Genomic DNA, 15012 nt, shown 5'->3' with positions numbered 1-15012 from the left:
CAATGGTGCTAGGTGCTAGGAAACTTTCCTTTCGCCCAGATGATGTTAAAAAACTGGAGGAGAATGACTAGAAATGTTTCAGGTAGATGAGAAAGCATGCTAGGGTGAATTGCATCAAGCCCAGGGGATGTAGGCTTTGCAGCAGCAAGGGCTCGACGAAGCTCGACGAGGGAGAAAGGACAATTATATTTTTCAGTGCAATCTTCTGACCTGCGAATTGGAATTCTCTCGCGCTTGGACTCAAACTGCAGAAACTCTGCAGTGTAGTTTTCAGAACTAGAGATTTGTGCAAAGTGTCTACCCAGTGCGTTGGCTTGTTCATATAATGATGAAAATGCTTCTCCCTTCTCAACTAACAGCAAGGGGATTGAGAAAGGATGGTAGTCACCATCCATTCTACCTACTCTGTCCCAGACAATCTTCGCTGGCGTGAAACTATTAATAGAAGATGCATATGAGCAAAAGGATCTCCTTTTCGCCTGTTTCCTAATATAGCGGGCTTTTGCACGTAATTGCTTAAATGCCAGGAGGTTTACGGAAGTGGGATACCTCCTAAATCTTGCCCAAGAACAGTTTTGGCGGTTTCGGGATTCTTTACACTCATTAACCCACCACGGTTTAGGACGTCTCGGCAGCTTGCCGGATGTCTGTGGGATGGACAGACGGGCTGCCTCAACAATTGCTGTTGTTATGAGAGCATTTTTTTCGTCCACGGAGGCCGCCTGCGAAAGATCCAGGGAAGAAGGGATATTTGACTGAAAAAGGTTCCAATCTGCTAAAGAGATCTTCCAACGGGGGAACGACAAGGCAGCCTGGGAAGGACTTCTAAGGGAGTAAGATACACCGGAAAATGGTTGCTTCCATAAGGGTTATCCAATATATTCCAAATAAAATCTGTAAAAAGTGCAGCGGAACAAATAGTGAGGTCAATGCAAGGAAAGGAGTGAGTAGCAGAACTGAAATATGTTGGCTCGCCTGTATTTAATACACATACTTCTCCGAGAGATAAAAACCGCGCCACAACAGCACCTCGAGTGTCAGTTCGGACACTGCCCCAGAGGGGGTTGTGTGCATTAAAGTCGCCCATTAAAATAAAAGGTTCAGGGAGCTGATCGACTAAAGTTTCAAGTTGGGCGAGTTCCAGGGCAAATGAAGGGGGGATGTAAATGGAGCAAATTGTAATAAGGCGTTGCTGTAGCAACCTCACCGCAAAGGCCTCCAGAGGCGTGTCTAGGGGGACCTCATAGGCAGGAGTGCCATTGTCTACGACAATAGCAACCCCACCGGCAGCGCTAGAGGTAGTCACGCGGTCCTCCCTGTAGACTTGATATGATCTAAGAAAGTTGCTGTTGGGTGGTTTGAGATAAGTCTCTTGCAGGCAAAATGCAGAGGGTTCATGCCTCTGCAACAAGAGCTTCACATCATCTAAATTACTAAAAAGACCTCTGCAGTTCCACTGCATAAAACTCATTATTTAAAAAACAGTAGAGCAAATATTTAAAAGTTAAAAAACTCGAAAGAGAAAAAAAAATTGAGAACATACTGATCAAAAGGGATCTTCAGGTCTTAAAATCTATCTTAATACGCAGGGCATTTTTCTTTTTCGAAGCTTCCTTCTGTTTCCCAGTGGGACCACTGGGAGCGCAAGAGGAAGACTCAGATCCCGAGAGGAGGGCGTCCTCGTCAGATCTGGGTCCGCTGTCATCCATTGGCTCCTCTGTTGAAGAGGCAATGGCCTCAGGTTGACCTGCAGAGGTCGACTGCTTGGGGGGCTCCCCAGGCTTCCTCTGAGGACTAGAGTTCCGGGATTGGAGGCCCCGGCCCCAAGGGACCGAAGCAGCAGGTGGGGCAGGGGAGGTCATACCCTACCCTGAGGTGGATGCTGACGCAGCAGCATCCACCTTGCGGTTTGGAGGCGGTGCCATGGGCACCGTTCCTGAGGTGGATGCTGATGAGGGAGCATCCATCTTGCGGTTTGGAGGCAGTGCAACTGGCACTGCTCCCGAGGAAGGGGGACCTAACGGGAGACGCGGGTCGTCCGAAGACGTCTGCGTTCCCGTCGATACCATTGACCGTGCCGGACCCCTGTGCACGGCCTGAGCATAAGACCCTTTAGAGATAAATGCAAAGTGCTTTTTTGCATCAATGTAGCTTATATTTTCTTTAATTTTTAGTGCAAGAATTTCTTTTTCTTGTTTCCAGACAAGGCAGGATCTGGAATAGGCAGGGTGGTGGCCTTCACAGTTTGAACACAGAGGTTCGCTCACACATGCTTCAGCAACGTGCTCTTTACTAGAGCACTTGGCACACTTGTTGGTCCCCCGGCAGCTCCGTGACCCATGCCCAAACCGCTGACACTTAAAGCAGCGCAGCGGATTCGGCACATATGGGCGGACGCGGCACTGGAGGTAGCCGGCTCTAACAACTTCGGGAAGAGAGGTAGATTCGAAAGTTAAAACAATATGTTTTGTTTTCAATTCTACACCGTCCCGACGCAAGGTGATCCGCCGTGCAGCCGTCACTCCCTGCGTGGCCAGCCCCTCAACGACTTCTTTCTCCGGCGTATCAAGGAGGTCATCCTCAGAGATGACGCCTTGAACGGTGTTAAGGGTGCGGTGTGCTGTGACAGTGACCCTATAATCTGAGATAGAGTTTAGCACTAAGAGGGCGTCACTTTGTCGTTTAGTATCAATCTGGATGACGAGGTCGCCAGATGACATTTTCTCGGCATGAAAGTCTTTTCCAACCACTCCCTCTATCACCTTCGCGACAAGGAATGGGGACAGTTTGGCAAGAGGTTTTTCAGTCTCCGAATGCATTACGAGGAATTTTGAAAATTTTTCAGGCGTAGATAGTGTTTTTTCAAGGAGTAGAGCTTCGGTGCGGCCTCTTTTCAGAGGCCGATCAAGAAAGTTTCGTTTAAAACCCATAATAATCGGAGGATCTTCGGTGCCCCGGGTGCGCCTCCCACCACGGAGCCCAACACGGGGATAGGTAATGCGCCATAGCAAGAATGGCTTGGCTGACGACATTACACTATCAGCGCTGCCCAGGCACTATAACCCAGTGTGGTGCTAGACAGGGGGTCTGTCGCCACCTAAGGTTAGCCCTTGCCGCCAAAGAAGTTGAAATGGAAAAAAGGCGAGAGAAGAGGAAAGAGAAAGAAGAGAGGGGATAGTAGAAGAAATGGCGACTGACTGAATCATCCTGGTCGGGCCAAGCCAGGACACCCGTCTACGAGAAGCGGGGGCCAAAGTGATGTGTTGCCTCACCCGGGGGGCAACGAAGGGTCCAAACCTACCCCGGGTTCAGCTCAACCACCAGGATGCCCTTTTCCCCGGACACGGGCTCGCCACGCACAGCCAGACGTGGGTGGGTCTTAGCCACTTTTTACTCAGGGTCTGTGATGTTGCCAATGTGGCTGGGGTCCGTGGTGACGCTACTCAACAAGCACCTAGCACCTAAGGTGCAGGTGCCCCCTGCAGGGTTCGGGGTCCGTGGAGACGCCACTTTCCAAACACCTGTTTTCACAGGTGCCCCCTGCGGCGTGTGCTGACAAAGGGAAAGCGATATGCGAGGCAGGAGAGGTGGCGTTTGCCCCTTTGCGTGTCGATTTTTGTGCGTCGGCTCCATTTGGTGCCATCATCTCAAAAGGAAACCTCAGAGGTCGTTAAGAGCCTTCTTTTTTTTGCTACAGACAAACCTCACTCGCGTATGTTACTTAGTCGCCACCTTCGCGGGAGAGGGTCTGTTTTTTCTTTATTTGGGTGGTCGGGTTCTCGTGTTTTTGAAGCAGCATTCCCTCTTTCCAAAATTTCTCGCAACCTGCGTATTGCCACCCTGGTGTGCCACATCTTCATGCGGTATGTCCGTTTACACAAGGGGGCTGTTTATCACTCCCTCATTGTTCGGCATCCTCTGGGCACGCTGTTAACTTCACTTGACCCCCATCTTTTTGTAGTTAGTGTGCTTAGGGTTCGCATGGGGATGAAAAAGGGCCGTTGCCTGTTCGCTATTCTATTTGCCCAAACGAGTGGCACTACCGTGTCCTGACTTGTCGTCATCGTCGAGAGAATGCTGGAACAGTGAGCATAGCCTGCTCTATCAGGGATGCCCAGTCAGAGCCGACGAAATCGCCGTTTGCATTTGCCTTGCTTCCCCATGAGGCAGCGCCACCAGCCCCGGAAGGCGATGCAGGGCCGCAAGCGAGAACAGCGAGGAATAATGAGGCAGGTAATGCACTCACTGTGAATTTCTCGTCGCTATTCTATGCATTCTCGCGCCAGGACTTCTAGAAGTGTTTTTGCTATGCCATGGTGTATTGTTGTGTGCTATGATGCAAATACGACTCAAAACGCAAAGTACCAGGTATTTTGTTTCACGAGATTCCTAATGACAATCTACTGAGAGAAACGTGGTTGAAAGTCGTCGCCAGAAAGGACTAGGTTCTGAATACGACGTCGCATTATATGGTCGTTTGTAGTAGGCATTTCCTCGCCACGGACTATGAGGAAGGATGCAAGACACGAAAACTCAAGAGGGGTGCTGCTCTCAGTGTTTTCGAAGAGTATTCAGAGTACATGCAGCCAAGTGCGAAAAAACCTCGGAGCGGCGTTGCTGTGAGACTCTTTCATGGGAGAGGTCGACATGAAAATGGAGTTTCAAGCTACAGGGGTGGAACTCATGAAATGTATTTGGGAGCAGCCACGGGAGCAGCTGAAACCGCTGTTTTGGAGCAGGTTGGGAGCAGTTAAAACTCCATTCTGGAGCAGGCTAAGAGCAGCCCAGATCAGATTGCATTGCACTTCAGCTTGTGTCTTAGACGAGCACGGGAGCAATTTCAATCGTGTTTAGCAGCACAGATGAACACGAGTGGTTAGGGACCTAGGTAGATGGGATAACAGTGTAACAGATGCGAAAACTTGAAACTTTCGGAGGCTTAATGAGAACCAAAAAGCAAGTACCATATGTTTCTGAAAATGGCGTCCTTGATATTTTCTGAGTGGCTTTCAGCTGCTCGAAATGCAAACCAGCACTGCTTATCGCACAACTCAGACGTGCTGGGCATAGTAATTACATGTGCGAACCGCGTGACGTGCGTAAGCAACGGGCGTGCAGTTGCGTGGAGCAACAGGGCAACAAATTTCGAGTTTATCCTATTGTGCAACTCAATATCGAAGCAGCAGACTACGATTAACGGAGTTATCGTATTCAAAGCGATAAGCAGGAGCAAGGTTAATGTACGCCGAGCAGATATGCCACTGGCGTGAGAGCTGCTGGCCGGCAAGGTTTCGGATCGGACCGCGTTTCAGTTCTATCAAACCACAATTTATCTTGCAGGAATGCGTTTCCAACTTCTAACGATGAAGTACTAAAAGGAATCTTTTGCACATTTGTTTTCAACTGACTGACGTCCGGATCCCGGGCCGCACACCCTCAGGCTGTCCGACGCTTAACGACTCAATCTCATCTCGGCCGACTTGCTTAACAGCTTATGGTTGAAGAATAACAATCCAGCCGCAGGCGAGTTTTTTCGCGTGCTTCCGACTCGGGATACACAGGGAGAATAAAGAGAAGAAAGGATTGCAAGTCCGACCAAGCTAAACGCGCTCATTGTTGCCAATTGAGTCGATACATAATCCGAAACCAAGACAAAATACAATTCTTTTTTTTTTTTTTTTGGCGCACATTGTGCGATTTGGTGCATAATGGCGCAAGGTATTGGCTGTGGCGCAGTTTCCGCAAAATGGCGCAGGATGGCGCAGACAAATGCGTCTGGCGCAAAATGTCGCAAATGGCGCAGCCGTTCCACCCCTGAGCTATGAACAATGATGAACCACTACTGGCGAACTCACTCCTGTGCTTCATTCTGACTGGACTTTCAGTGCGCATTCAAATACTCGTGGGTACTTCTTTACCAAGAACTGTACTGGCCAGCAGCTATTCGTGCTGATGAAGTATGTCATGAGGAAGTTGAACTGGCTGGTTTTCTTGTTCTTCTGAGCCATGGACATCTGACACATTGCATCCAGCACCTTGAGGATCCCTCATGGAGGTTGTTCCCCGTGTTTGATCAATGCCACCTGAACAAGAATGGCAAACTGCAGTTTCTAGCCAGAGACCTTGGTAATGGCGGTGAGGTGTGTTTCTCCTATCTGAAGAACCTCTACCACATGCAGCAGCGAAGCCTCGTTAAGCCTGTGAAATTTTCGCAAGAAAGCATGTTTTCCATCAAACACTGAGAAGACGAACGTTTCCAGGGCTGTGCAAGTTCTCTCGCTGCCGGTCACCATGGCTCTCAAGCTCCTGCAGGAGCAAGCAGGTCACACATGATATCAGCTTTGCAGTTGTGAGTCCTGCAGTTGATTGATTGATTGATTGGGGGTTTATGGCGCATCAGCAACTAAGGCTATATTGCGCCAAGCTTAGACTATTGCAATTCGGGTTTAAGAAGAGGAAAGAGCTATAGTAGCGAAATATATGATAAAATCATGAACATGAATGTGTATAAGTGTAAACAATACGACAATGAATTTAGGATAGAAAGTAAAATCACAGTCGGTGTAGAAGGCCGATATATGTGAGGAAATTAAAAACAACTGTATGGAATGAGTGGTTCGTCACCTAGTAGTAGGGCAAGGTGTAGTGGAATGTGTTCTTTATAAAGCAGTGAGTAGCGTTTATATCGGCATTGGTCATACATAGGGCATTCAATGAGTATGTGCATAATACTTAGAGGTAGGTTACAGTGCACACATTCAGGGGCATCCTCCCCGTTCAAGAGGTGTCCATGTGTGAGACGAGTATGACCGATTCGTAACCTACACAGTACGACTTCATAAAAGCGCTCCCGATGTCAGGCGCTCTCCCACTCGCCTAGAAGAGGTTTGATTGCATGTAGTTTGTTGCCGGTTTCGCCGTTCCACTGCAGCTGCCACTTTGCTTTGATGCAACATTTCAGAGAGTTGTGGTAATCTTTGTAGGGTATTTGGTGTGTGTCAATTTCTCTATCATTAGCAGAGCTGGCTGCACTATCAGCTGCTTCATTTCCAGGAATGCCAACATGGCTAGGAACCCAGAATAAGACTATGTCAAAATTTTTCGTTGCAGCCAGGATTATCTTGTACTTTAACTCGGAAACCAGTGGGTTTTTTACATGGTTCATTGATGCGACAGCCTTCAGAGAGCTTAAAGAGTCGGTGTAGATTACAGCGTGAGAAAGGAGTTTTTTGATTATGTAATCAACAGCTAACAACAAACCATAAAGCTCTGCTGTTAGTATAGAGGCTTTTGAATTTATTCTCCTCACCTGATTTACCGATGGTCCCACCATAGCACAGCCTACTACGGAGTCTTTTTTTGTCCCGTCTGTATAAAAACTGGCATACTCGTGATATTTGGTCTGAAGCTCAAAGAAGTCCTGCCTTATGACTTCCTGTGGAACATTCTTTTTGTTATACTTGGTCAGTGTAAGGTCGCAATGTATCTGGCAGTTGTTCCATGGAGCTATATCTGGAGGGTATTGGACTAACCGAGGCTTTGCATCCATCCCAACGGATTGTGCTGCAGTATTATTCCTCATAGAAAAAGGGGGAACTGTGGAAGGTTTGTTTTCAAATGTGCGTCGGAACCTGATCGTCTTAATATTATCTCGAACGGGGTGCTCCGCGACCGAGCGAACCCTGACAGAGTACATAAAACCCAGGGAAAACCTCCTATACTCAAGGGACAATTCGTTTGCTTCCGCGTAAAGGCTAAGCAATGGGGAGGTACGAAATGCACCAGTAGCCAGTCGCAGTCCTTGATGATAATAGAATCTAACCTCTTTAGAACTGATGCCCGAGCAGAGTTATAAACAATACAACCATAATCAAGCTGGGAGCGAATGACTGAGTGATAGACACGCAGCAGACACAGTCGGTCAGAGCCCCATGATGCATGTGACAAGACCTTAAGGATGTTTAGAGATTTAAGGCACCTGAGTTTTAAGCTCTTAATGTGTGGAACGAAAGTCAACTTGGAATCAAACACAAGGCCCAAAAACTTGTGCTCATTTTTTACAACAAAAGGAGAACCATACATGTTCAAAGACGGTTCCTGAAGAGCACCACGTCGACGAGAAAAGTTGACACAAGCTGTTTTTTCGGGAGAAAATTTAAAACCATTTGTATCGGCCCATCTGACCAAATTATTGACCACAAGTTGGACGCGACGTTCACAAATTGAGGAATTACAGGATGAAACGGAGATCTGGAGATCATCAACATATAAAGAATACTGTACCGAAGGAGGAATTGCACGGCCAATGGAATTAAGTTTGACGATAAAAAGAGTGACACTCAGCACACCCCCCTGAGGGACTCCATTTTCCTGTAAAAATTCCTTAGAGTTTTTCCCAGCCTCACGCGGAAAGTACGCTGCTGCAGGTAACTCTGTATAGCACTCAACATTCGGCCACGGAAACCAAGATCGAACAAATCCTGCAGTATGCCGTAACGCCAAACCGTGTCGTATGCCTTCTCCAAATCAAAGAAGATGGAGAGACACTGTTGCTTGTTGACAAACGCCTCACGTACGAAGGTCTCAAAGCGGACGAGATGATCGACAGTGGACCGTGCTGAACGAAAGCCACACTGGAACTTATCAAGGCAGTTGTTTCGTTCTAGGAAAAACATCAGTCTCTTGTTAATCATCCTTTCTAGTGTCTTGGAAAGACAGCTAGTTAGAGCTATTGGTCTGAAGCTAGACGCACAAGAGGGATCTTTTCCGGGCTTCAGCACTGGTACAACAATAGCAATCTTCCAAGAGGATGGAAAGCGGCCCTCGAGCCAAACTCTATTAAAAAGGTACAAAATTAGCTCCATAGTGGATGGATGAAGATGTTCAAGCATTTTATAATGAATACCATCTGATCCAGGGGCAGTTTGTTTGGGACAAAGAAGTGCCATTTGAAGCTCATATATTGTAAATAGAGTATTATAAGGTTCGTGCGTGCCACGTGATGTGTTAACAGCTTTTTTTTTCTGCATTTATCTTGTGTCGCTGAAACGTCTGAGCATAATGTTGGGAACTGGAGACATACTCGAAATGCTCGCCAAGGATGTTGGCCTGTTCCTCAAGACTTGCAGGACACATTCCATTTCGACTCAGGAGTGGGACAGTGAATGCCCGGTATGAGCCGTCAATTTTATGTATGCGATCCCAGACTTCCTTCGCAGGTATAGTGCTGTTAATTGAGGAAGCGTACCCTCTAAAACTTTTTTTCTTTGCTTGTCTTCGAATTCACCTCGCCTGGGCCCTTTTTTTTTTAAATTCAATAAGATTGTGTGCTGTAGGGTAGCGCCTAAAAATACCCCAAGCTCGATTTTGTTCTTTTTTGGCCAAACGGCAATCTTTGTTCCACCAGGGCTTAGGTCTCCTAGGTAGATGCGAGGACGTCATGGGGATGGAAAGAATGGCAGCCTGTAAAATGTGGTGAGTGATATGTTCAGTGGCTCTATCGATAACGAGATCGTCAAGTGATGTGCATGCCAAAAGAGACGATTCTTTGAAAGTTGACCAGTCGGCGTTTTCAAATTTCCATCGAGGAGAGCGTGTAGGGACTGTCATGGGAAGATGGTTAAATTCTAAAATGATGGGAAGGTGGTCACTTCCGTGAGGATTCGGGATGACCTTCCATGAAAACAATGGGAATAATGATGGGTGACAAATAGATAGGTCAATGGAAGTGAAAGTGTGAGTTGTTGAACTAAAATATGTGGCTTCATTTGTGTCAACTAGGCACAATCCCGAGGAAAGAAGAAAGCGTTCAATGAGAGCCCCTCTGGGATCTCGTCTGCCACTCCCCCACAAAGGATTGTGTGCATTAAAATCTCCCAAAAGCAGAAAAGGTGGTGGGAGCTGGCTAACAAGGTCTTCAAGCTCTTCAATCTTTAGCTGATAACTGGGTGGTAGATATAAGGAACAAACTGTAATTAAACGATCTAATAAAATGCGGGCTGCCACAGCCTGCAGGGAAGTCTGCAGAGTCACTTCGCTACATGGGGTTGAGCGTTGCACTACAACTGCAACGCCTCCAGATGAATGAACGGCTTGTAACCGGTCCTTGCGAAACATCTGGAAGTACTTTAATATATTAGTGTGGCTTGCTTTTAGATGTGTTTCCTGCAAGCAAAATGCAATGGGGCCATGATTGTCTAGTAGCTGGCTCACATCGTCATAGTTAGGAAGGAGGCCTCTACAGTTCCACTGAAGAAAAACGGACATTGATATTTTAAAAGGAAGTCAGATCAATATATATACATATATTTATATATATACCAGAGAAAGCTAGAACATAAATTTACGGGGCTTTTGGTGCCTCAACACGTGGGATTGTTTTTTTCTTAGAAGTGTCCTTTGGTCGTCCTACAACCTCAGAGGAGACCAGAGGAAGAGACTCTGTTTCAGGGAGAGACTGGTCGTCTTCAGAGAGCGGTAGGCTCTCGTCCATTTTTTCATCCGGCGAGAGCGTTGGGCCCTTGGGCGGAGGAGGAGGTTGTTCTGTCCGCCTGGGCTTCAGGTGGCTGCAGGAAGCACGAGGAGAGAGCCCTCGACCCCTGCCAGAAGGGCCAGCTAGGGCCGCTGATGGCACCTCTGGTACCTTGGAGGGAGTAGTACCCTCCTTGGAGGGCACAGCACCCTTAGAACATGCAGGTGACTGAGTGTGCGTCACCTTCAGAGGTTCGGAAGGGGACCCATGTGGAGAGGACAGGTCTTCCGGAGAAGTCTGTGTCTCCACAGATGCCGTAGACAGTGGGGGTCCCCTCAACACTGCCTGGGCATAAGAACCGCTTGCCTGAAAGGCAAGCTGTTCTTTGGCTGTATGGTAGCTAAGGTTATGTTTTACTTTAAAAGTGAGGACATCTTTTTCCTCTTTCCATTTTGGACAGGAGCGAGAAAAAGCAGGGTGAGCTCCGCTACAGTTCACACATTTGACTTCATTTTCGCAGATGTCTGCTACATGGTCAGTACCACCGCACTTTCCACACGTTTCTCGGCCGCGGCAGTTCCGGGAACCATGTCCGAAACGTTGGCAGCGGAAACACCGCTGAGGATTTGGGATGAAAGGGCGGACTTTACAGTTCAAGTACCCTGCCTTCACGGTGGATGGAAAGGCATGGAGCTCAAATGTGAGTATCAGATGGCGGGTTGGTTTTTCTTGTCCGTCACGTTTTAAGGTGATTCGTCGAACAGCAACGACAGCACTCTTGCAAAGACCTTCGAGTATCTCGTCTTCACTGCATTCGAGAAGGTCATCTTCTGAGATGACACCGCGAACAGTATTCAGGGTATGGTGGGGGGTGATAGTAACCGGGTAGTCTCCCAGGCTTGTCATCTTCAAAAGTGCTGTGCTCTGTGGCTTGTTTTCTACCTCAACAAGGAGGTCTCCAGCAAGCTTCTTTGCCTTGTAACATTTTCCAACCACTTGTTCTAGATGCTTTGCAATCACAAAGGGAGAAACTTTTGACAAATGCAGTGTCACTTGCGGAGTGTACTACAAGAAATCGAGGATATTTTTCAGGTTCATTAGCTTTTTCAAAAGTAAGGGGAGCGGGGCGAACCCTTTTCGGGGGTCGCTCTGCTCGGGGTTGAGAAGAGAGGGGCGCCATAAAAAGGCAATGGGTTTTCGGAATCTGTGGCGCGCCGCCCACCACGGAGCCCAACCAGGGAATAGGTAACACCCCATAACAAATATGACTTTGCTGGAAGCATTACTCTATTAGCGCTACCCAGAAACTATAACCAAGTGTGGATCTGGACGAGAGTATCTGTCACCACCCAAGGTTAGCCCTTGCCGCCAAAGGAGTTGAAAGGGAAAGAAGAGAAATGAGAAGAGTGAAAAGAAGGAGAAGACAAAGGTGAAAGAAGGGAGGGGATAGTAGAAGGAGTGGCGACTAGACTGAATCATCCTGGCCGGGCCTTACCAGGACTCCCGTCTATGAGAAGGGGGGGGCCGAAGTGGTGTATTGCCTCGCCCGGGGGGCCCCGAAGGGTCCAAACCTACCCCGGGCTCGGCTCAACCACCAGGATGCCCTTTTCCCCAGACACGGGAAAGCCACGCACAGTCAGACGTGGGCGGGCGAACCCGCATGGCACGGGGTCCGTGGAGACGCCACTCTCCAAAAACCTGCTTTCACAGGTGCCCCCTGCGGGGGAGTCCTGCAGTTGAGTTCATGGACATGGTGCACTGATAATTCTTGCTCATGGATGTAAGCAACTGTGTACAACACATCCATCAAAATCTGCCAGACAGCAAGCAGTATGAGTCTGCTGATTGCTGATGATGCGTGCATGACCTGGCTTATAACATCCTCCCTTCAATACCTCAAGGACATGAAGTGTCAGTGCACACCAAAGCAAACGTGGAATGCATTAAGTACCTTCCAGGAGTAGCAAACTTATAATTAGTGCTGACAAGGAAGTTTTCTTCTGACCCCATCGAGTCTTTCTTTGGCTGGCTAAGATCTGCAGGAAGTAACGACCAGACGGATGCACGTGCTATTCTTTCTGGTTTGAAGAGTCTTGACCCATTTCTGCTTCTAAGAACAGCAATGTAATTGACAGTACAAACTATGAATCCGAGGCCCTGTATGACGCCACTAAGCCGGGAGAAGTACAACCAAGCCGGTTCCCGGTAGAGGCGAAAGGCCTCCATGAAGGTCACCTAAGAAACCGAACAAGCTTCCTTCCCACGGCAGACATGGCTGCATTTGCCATGGTAGGCGACTATCTGGCTCGTGTCATCCAAGAAAAGATTGACTGCAGCACTGCATTTCCCTCATGGTGAAACCAACCTCCTCAGCCCCAAGTGACAGCCTCATTCAGCACCAAGACAGAGAAGGTCTCCTATATACCTCAAGTGAGCTGATACATGTGCTGTATGCTTTAATGTGGTAGGTTGAAGTGGATCGCGAGCAAGAAGAGGGTTCTGACAAAACCTCTAAAGGTTTTCTCAGCTTGTCTACAGATGTACATCAGACCTCTGCTCACCAATTACACTTTGTCACAGACAAAAATGCCTTGGCTAAGGCATTCTTTTCAAAACCACTATCTTGAAAATCTCTAAAGTTGTGAACAAACCTGTAGTGTGCATTTTGTTGTACCTTTCGGGACAATAAATTCAGGTAAATTCTAGTATAATTGCAATTTCCTTTTGGATTACAATAACACAGAAAGTTCTTTGAAGTGTTTGTGGCTTTAAACTGTCAAACATACATTTAATCTAATAAGCCATGCAGGCTCTGTCATACGAAAGTGGAAAGTAGAAAATATATAATGACTAAGTTTACATTCAAAGGCAGAAGTGCAGTGGATGCTGGTCAGAAGGGCACTCCAGCTAAATCCCGAAAAGGCCCGAGGATCTCGTGCTTTGTTATCAAGCAGAAACAAAGTATACAGCAAGCGATTGTTAGCACGGTGTGTCTGCTCCGGACTAAAATAAAAACCGGTGGAGAGCTAAAATGGTCAAACTTAAGGCCACAATAGGCACATATAAGGTCAACTCAGCATGTGATAATGCTACTGCACTTTGGCATAAATCTGGAACATTTTTCAACACACTGTATGTCGCTCATGCTGACCTGGCAGCGTATGGCACTATGCGCTACTGCCTGCACGTCGTCTGCTCCACCCGAACTTGCAGGCACCACATAGCGGCCGGGGTTACCAGATTGGGCTATTAACCCATATATGCCTAGTGTCCTATATGTAGGACGCTGAAAAATTTTCAAATATCTCGAAAATATTTTTGTAAAAAAGCTAGCACCCCCTCGCGGGTATTTCTGAGGCCCTACACCTTCTTGCGTGCAAGTCTTGGTTAGCATGGGAGCGCACCTCGCCACGTGCTTGCAATCTCAAATTTCTCGTTCCGCGTGAGCTTCGACGAACGCCATGCCGAGGAAAAAAACGTAAGTATTATAAATTCAAATGATTTTTAATGTTGTCGAGATTTTTGTCAGTTATTTCTGAGTAATTGAATATGCTCTGAAAACAATATCATCGTGATATATGCAAACGTTTTTTGTTCGCAGTCAGTCAAATAACGGTGTCCTATATATAGGACGCTAGGCAGATCGGGGGTCATCGTTGTATCACTTTGGAACGCGCGATGCGTTGCCTGCGTAGCGTTGAGGTAACCTAATAAAAAACATATGGACGTACAGTAGAAACCTTTTTTGTCCACTTGCAGTCAGGCGATTCCCTGCACTTCATTTTACCGCAGAAGAGATCCGCAAACGCTCAACGACATTCTAAACGACATTGACGCCGGGGAGGATGTACCGTCTACTGTGGCCATTCTTCCGCCTGAAAATCACGCAGCGGCAGTGACTGATGAAGAAAGCGGTGATGAAGAAGGCACCAGCATGGACCATCTACCAGGAAGCACTCTTCGTGCTGAAGTTGTGGACACTTGTTCAGAGCCAAGTGAGGACGAGAGCGACCAGGAACCACCAGCTAAGCAACTGAAACGACGTGTCAAGTGGGATAAATGCGACTTGAACTCGAGTTTCCCAACTCACCACTCGCGTGATTCAGACTCCGTTGAAGGAGCACCGCTGACTCCAGTAGAGGCATTTGAAAAATTTTTCGACGACGAAGTCATCAACCTGCTTGTTGAAAACACCAACACCTATGCACAACAGAAGAATCGGTTGTTGAATATGAACGCAGGTGAGATGAGATGCTTTCTTGGCATTCTGCTTCTCAGTGGCTATGTGCCGGTTCCAAGGCGTCGTATGTTGTGGGAAAACTCACGTGATTCTCATAATGAACTCGTCGCGAACTCAATGAGGCGTGACCGATTTGAAGCCATTTTCACAAACCTACATGTCGCTGACAACAACAACCTACTGCAAGAAGACAAATTCACAAAACTGCGACCACTGTATAGGCTGTTGAATGAACGGTTTCTGTTGTATGCTCCATTACTAGACTGCTACAGCATTGATGAAAGCATGTGTGAGTACTTCG

Source organism: Ixodes scapularis, unplaced genomic scaffold, assembly GCF_016920785.2.
Source record: "Ixodes scapularis isolate PalLabHiFi unplaced genomic scaffold, ASM1692078v2 PGA_scaffold1__304_contigs__length_218370807, whole genome shotgun sequence".
NCBI lineage: Eukaryota > Metazoa > Arthropoda > Arachnida > Ixodida > Ixodidae > Ixodes > Ixodes scapularis.
This window is presented reverse-complemented; position numbering follows the sequence as displayed.